This window comes from Abrus precatorius, unplaced genomic scaffold (genome assembly GCF_003935025.1).
Source record: "Abrus precatorius isolate BTA unplaced genomic scaffold, Abrus_2018 Scaffold0, whole genome shotgun sequence".
Taxonomy (NCBI): domain Eukaryota; kingdom Viridiplantae; phylum Streptophyta; class Magnoliopsida; order Fabales; family Fabaceae; genus Abrus; species Abrus precatorius.
This window is the reverse complement of record NW_020874290.1, coordinates 4,337,207-4,344,421: the sequence shown is the minus strand read 5'-3', so window position 1 is coordinate 4,344,421 and position 7,215 is coordinate 4,337,207.

Below are 7,215 nucleotides of genomic sequence, written 5' to 3'. Positions count from 1 at the left end.
TTTCGTGTCGGGCCTTCATTTTGAGGTAAGGGGAGGACTTTACTCTAGCTTATTTGAATAAATATGGTAATGTGATAGAAATAGGAGGTGAGGTTATGTATCTTGATGGACTGTACGAGTTGGGTTGAGTCCGGAGGTGTCTGACCTTCAGCATATTGTGTGAATTGTGTGATAAGTTGAATGTGGTAGGCATTGTGTGAGAAACCCATGTTGCATGTGATAGAAATAAGAATATGATTAATGTTGAGTAAAATGTGATTGTACATTTGTGTTGGCATGCTATGGGTGAATGATTGAATAACTTGAATGGTTGAAAATGAGAGTGAATATGTTTGGATGTGATTGCGACGTGTTTGAATGTGAAAACTATGAATGGTTCAGAGATACACTGGGGGTGTGGAAGATGGGGACGATAGTAATACCTTGGGGAAGAGAGGGTGGTGGTGACACCAACAGTGAGCGTGGGTGCACCACAGGCCACACACTCTCCTCCTGACTTGACCTCTGACTAACACCTTTGCCTGGGGGGCTCAATACTGCACATGTTGTATCCGTGGAGCGGGAGCTATTCGGGCAACCATCCATAGTATAACTGAGTAAGTCCCTGAGGTCGAGGGCATCAGAAATCTGTGATCACAGTGCCACAGTGAGCGTGGCTACGTGCAGTGAGCACACATGTGTTTGTGTAAATGTGTGGATTTGTAATTGGTGCAGTGAGCGCACCTATGGTGATTGAGAATTTGGATGCATGATGGTTGTTGACGTATGCTCCTAATATGATTAGAATTTACGTATAATAAGTCAGGTGAGTCTAATGCTTGTCTGTGTGTTTATACTACTGTAAAGGACTCACCCTTATGTTTATTTTTCAAGTAACCAAGACGATCAGTACCGGGACCCCTGAAGGAATGAAGGATGAAACTGCAATAGGACTTAGAAATTTATTATCTGATGTATATTTAAGTCCTGTAGCAAGTAATAATGCAAATTGTGCCCTAATTTCTTATTTGAAACATTTTATAAAATTGTGCTTGAACAATTATCTGAATGGAAAATTTTTACTACTCTAAACTTTGCAAAAACATATTTATTCAGAAATTTAAAATTAAGGTGTTACACTTCTCTGATCTGAATTAGAAACCAGAATTAGGGATTTCTTAGGGATAAGGGAACTTAATTCTGCAATCTTATGGTTCTAATTCTTAATGCAACTTGAAATTGAATCTCACCTAAGGGATTATGGGGGTTTAGTTGATGGTTAGGGTCAATGAGTTAAGGGATTAACCTTTGACTAGTTATATGTGAAACTGATTGTCAATTAACCAATTGCTTGAATGTTTAGAGGTTTAATTGAATTAATATTGATATTCTTGTGAAATAAATTCCTAACTATCCTTCATTTGTATCTCATCTCAACACAACTTTCATACCCTATTTTATTGCAAGTTTAATTCTTTCTATTGTTCTGGTTTATTGCTTTTATATGTTACAACCTTTCCAAATTTGTATGACTCAACTAGTTTTTTATCTGAGAAGTGGTAATTGATTTCCTAATTCCCTGTGGAGACGATACTTGGATCTTAATTTTACTCATTACTTGCTGCAATTCCTAGTTCACTTGCTAGTGTTTAGAAATTGTACAACACTGCACGTATTGAAGACACTAGAGTTAAGGAACTCAGAGGCAAGTCAATCTAACTAGTGAAAGTTGTTTGGGATCTAGTTACTGGTGATACCACGTGGGAATTGGAAAATCGAATGAAAGAGCAGTACCCTCGTCTTTTCTCTTAAGAGTGAAATTTTTTAGGACAAAAATTTGCTTTTAAGGGAAGAATTGTCAGATCAGTGTATTTATGTGTATCTATTATTCTATTTGAATTGTGTTATGTATGCTTAAAGTGTATGAATTATTCATATGTTAGAACATGGAATATAAGGGTTGTGAAATTGCCGGATAAGGAGCAGTGCGGTTGTTATATCGTGTGATGATGTTATTAAATGTAAAGAGTAGTGCGAGTTGAAGAATGATGTTGTTAAGTGTGTTGTGTGTGGGATAATTTAGAAAGTATGGTTAAGAGTTGATATTATCTCACTTGGAAGAGAGATTTGGAGTTCTAGGTGCAGGTTGTTTCACTCAAGCGAGGGTAGTCTCGCTCAAGCGAGAGCAGATAGAATCACCCCAGCTGTACCTTCACCGAGGCGAGAAGGAATCTCGCTCAAACGAGAGCCGACCTTGCTCAAGCGAGAGCTACTCGCTCAAGCAAGGAGTCACAGGATTAATGGGTAACTCTCTGGACCTATTCTCTCCTAGGCGAGATGCAGCTCGCTCAAGCGAGGTGTTCCTTACTCAAGCGTGAAAATAGTAAAAATCTGAGAGGTTCCACTGTCTGGTTTTCTCGCCTAGGTGAGGGTGAGCTCGCCCAGGCGAGAGCAGATCTCGCTCAAGTGAGGATTAGCTTGCTTAAGCGAGAGCACACAGGTTGGAAGGGTATTTAAGGGGCCTCAGCGCTCAAAACTTCATTTCTGACCAGACAACTTTTCTCTCTCATTTTCTCTATATTCTCTCACTTCTTCTCCTTAGAGAAAACCTTCTCGAAGCTGATTTCCTTCCCAATCAAAGTGAGATTGTCTATCTTATCAAGATCTAGGTGAGTTTTTGGAGCTCAGTTTCTGATCTTTACTCTTATTTCTTGCTCCCTCTCTTTCTCAAGTGACTTATATCATGTCATTGTGAGTAGATCTGAACGGTTCAAACCGTATTTCATATCCAAACGCTTGATCTTTTCCTTCGGAACTTACTAGGGTTTTGATCTTAGAAAAACTCATTCCAGGTAAGAGGAGCTTATTTGAGTTGGTTTATTTCATCCAGTAAATACGGAGGTATTTATGAACTTAATTTTGTTATAGCCGAGAATAAGTCATTGAATGGTCAGATTCTAGATTAATACCCAGAGTAGTTGATAGTCATATTTTAGTACATCTTTCTCTCTATGTTTTTGGTTTAATTGAGCTTCATTAGTGCATTATTTTGATGTGTTAGTTTAGATTTATGTTAGTAAGTAATTTAGGATTTAAATATAAATCTTTCTTAATTCCCACCATAATTTCTTATTTTGACACAGTTTCTTAGAAAGACCATATCTGAAACTACAATACTCGGAATTGGACAAAATTGGTGTCCCTGGAAAGATAAGACAGAGATCTACAACTTCTCAGTTGGGAGAAAAGCCCAGTTAGAGCATCTTCAGGTCCACAATTGCGTCACAATGTTGCGGCCCTGCACTAAAATTTTCAGCATTTGATTGTATTGTTGATTTTACTTAGTTAGGTGTTTAGCAACCTAATTAGGGAGTTGGGCCTTAATTAAGCCCAATTATTTTGTCTTTAAATAGAGGTTATGACTCCATGTACGAATCCTTGTTTTTCTTTTCCCGCAATTTTTTTAGGAATCAAAAAGTCTCTATTTTAAATTTTTCTTCTTTTATTTTCGCCTCTCTACCTTTCATCTTTTCGTATTTTTTATAGTTTTGGCCGAAGCAAGCATGATCTTGAAACAAGGCTAATCCATCAATCGGTTAAAGGTTTCAAGAACTACATCGCATTTGAGTTTCGGGTTAGGTTCTATCGAATTCTCGCTCTTCCTCCTCTTTTTCTGATTAGGATAATTACGTTTTTCATGATATTGAATTTTGGTTTGCATTCTAAACAGAGAATGAGAATTTCAGATTTGAAATAAATGAATTCACATAATTCAATAAATCAATTTTTCTGAATTTTGTTAGAGCATTGGGTTTGCAATTGCAGTTCTTGTTTTGATGGAATTAATAATCTAGATTTAGATTTCAGGTTATTAATATCATATTGAATTAGTGTTGATTGGAAATTCATTGGAATTGTATTCGTGTAACAATGAGAATTGCGTTGTAGTGATTGAGATCTTGATTTGGTTGAACTTCATATTTCGTTTCGTTAGAATTATTCTTTGTTCTTTTCTTTTCTGTTGTTTACAATTTAATTCAAAACAATCCATCCCTAAGCTAATATGAAATTATATGATGGAACCAAAAACAGAATGTATCTTATGTCCTTGTGAGATGACCTAGGTTTACTCCTTCTATTGTAAAATTTTTAAGAAAATCTAGTTTGTTTGATACCATTGCGACGAGATTACCAAAATGGCACCGTTGCCGGGGACATAAGTCATTTTATTTTTATTTCATCATATGTGCTAACTGATTTTGTGTTTCTGTGTTTCTAAAACTGCGTATTATATTTGATCACTAAGTATTTTGTGTTTGTTTTTCAGTTTCAGTTTTAGTTTTGCATATTTAGTTTTGCAATTCAATTCGTATGTGTGTGTCGATCAATTCTTGTTTTAGTGTTTAGTGGTGTTCCTTTGATTGTCTATTCCATTGTTTCATTGTAATTCAATCTCCAATTGAGTGTGTGATTTGATTTCATTGTGTGTGGCTGCAGCATGCGAAAAATAGAGCACTAGTAGGAATAGAAAACATAGTTGCTGCATATTTTGCCATCAGATTTTACTGTTCATGCACTATTCATACACTATTCATCATATTTTGAAAAATTCTATAAAAATAACTAGAGATCGAATTTTGATCTGAATTTTTGTGTCTGCATTTCTTTTAGTGTCTATTAGTGTTTAGAGTTGGTAGATTGAAAAAATCATTAATAGAAAAAGAGATACATTGTGGTGGTCAAGAAAATTTTTGTGAAACTTAAAAGTGGCATAACTTTTGCTAAGAAACTCAGAATTGGGCATATTGCATATGCATTTGGGGTAGAAAAAATTTCCTATTCAACACAACCACTTTGTTGGTTAAGGCTGCCCAGAATTTAAAAAATTGCCTGTTTTCTAAAATTTTTTATTTTTTATCATTTATTGACCTATTTTTCTTGGTTTTAGGCTTCTAGTTTCCATAGTAAATCAATTCAAAAAAATCTGAAATTTTTTGTGGTGTTTTCCTATACCAAAAAGAGATTTATCATGGTCCCACTTCATTCATATCTTGCATTTTGATGGTACTTGCTTTGTAAACCTACTTTATGCAGTCATTGAGTACTTGTTATTCTTCTTGGTTCTAACCTTACATGACCAGGGCCAACCCTACTGTAGTGAATCAACCTGATCCTGAGATAGAAAGAACACTTCGTAGGATAAAAGCTAGCAAAAACAGTGGTAGTGTACTTGGTGTTTCTGAAACTGTTAATCCTACTGTTAGTGAATCTGAGATTGAAATTGAGGATATGACTGATAACCCTGAGCTAACTTTGAAGGAATTGGCCACACCTAATGTTGTGTATCAGTCATGGTGTGTCCAATATCCTGAAGATGAAACAACTTCCTATGAGCTTAAATCTGGACTTATCCATTTGTGGCCAAAGTTTCATGAACTTGCAGGTGAAGATCCTCATAAGCATTTACAAGAGTTCCATGTGGTGTGTTCCACCATGAGACCTCAGGGTGTGCCTGAAGACCATATCAGGATGAAGGCGTTTCCTTTCTCTCTGGATGGTGTTGCAAAATATTGGCTTTACTTCCTACCTTCAACAATCACTACATGGAATCAAATGAAGAGGTTATTTCTGGAAAAATTCTTCCCTGTCTCCAGAACTGTAGCAATAAGGAAAGAGATTTGTGGTATAAGGCAGCTGAATGGAGAGACTTTGTATGACTACTGGGAGAGATTCAACAAGTTGTGTGCTACCTGTCTCCACCATCAAATAAATGAGCAATTACTAATTCAATATTTTCATGAGGGACTAACTTTGATGGACAGGAGTATGATAGATGCGGCAAGTGGAGGAGCATTGATGGATAAGACACCACACGCTGCAAGGCAACTTATTACAAACATGGCAGCCAACACTCAACAATTCGGATTCAGAGGAGCTGCTAAGGGAGTGAATGAGATAGCACTTGGTCCTGGTACTAGTGCTGTTTATGGTGTGGAAAATTAGAGGCTGGAAAATAAAATCAATGAGTTGACCACCTTGGTGAGGCATTTGGCAATTGGTCAACAACAAGTAAATGCAGTAAGTGAGCAACCAGCAAGAGTTTGTGGCATATGTACTTCCACTGAGTACTCTACGGATTCATGCCCTACATTACAAGAGACAGATGCGAATGTTTTTGGAATCTACACAAACCAACAGCAGCAATATAGATCTCCAAATCAGCAGCATCAGAATTATAACCCATACTCCCAGAAATATAACCTAGGTTGGAGAGATCATCCAAACCTGAAATGGGGGGGCAACAACAGCAGCAGGAGCAACAAAGTCAACAACCTTCATTTCAACCTGCTGTAGGCAAATATCAGCCTCCATTCAGGAAACAAGCACCCCCTCCTGCACAAAGGAGTGAGCCATCATTCCAGGAGATGATGCAACAGATGGCTACAAACAATCTACAGTTTCAACATAACATGCAAGCAACTGTTCAGGATTTAAAGATTCAGGTTGGTCAGCTAGCAACTCAATTGAGTCAGATTCAGTCTCAAGGTTCTAGTAATCTGCCTTCTCAAACAGTCATGAATCCAAAGGGAAATGTGAGTGCTATTACACTGCGAAGTGGAAAAGAGTTACCAGCAGTTGTAGCTACAGCACCAGATTCTGAAAACAATAGTGATGCAGCCACTGAGAAACATGTTCCACTGCCCTTCCCAAACAGACCAGTAGCAGCAAGAAAAAAACCAGAGTCAGATAATGAGTTGCTGGACATGTTCAGCAGAATAGAAGTAAATATTCCTTTCCTTGATGCCATCCGACAAGTTCCAAAATATGCAAAGTTTCTAAAGGAATTGTGTACTAACAAGAGGAAGCTGAAGGGTAATGACTGAGTGAGTATGGGGAGAAATGGTTCTGCACTTCTCCAGAATAAGAATGTGTCTGCAATCATTCCACAAGACTTGCTCCCTAAGTTACCACAAAAGTGCAAAGATCCAGGAACTTTCACCATCCCTTGTACCATTGGAGAGGAAGTTTTTACAAATGCTATGCTAGATTTAGGTGCTTCAATTAATGTTATGCCTACATCTGTTTTTAGATCATTGCAGATTGGAGATTTGATTCCTACAGGAATTGTAGTCCAGCTAGCCAACAAAAGTACTGTGCAGCCACTTGGTGTCGTGGAAGATGTTCTTGTCAAAGTTGAGGACCTCCTTTTTCCTGCCGATTTTTATATTCTAGAGA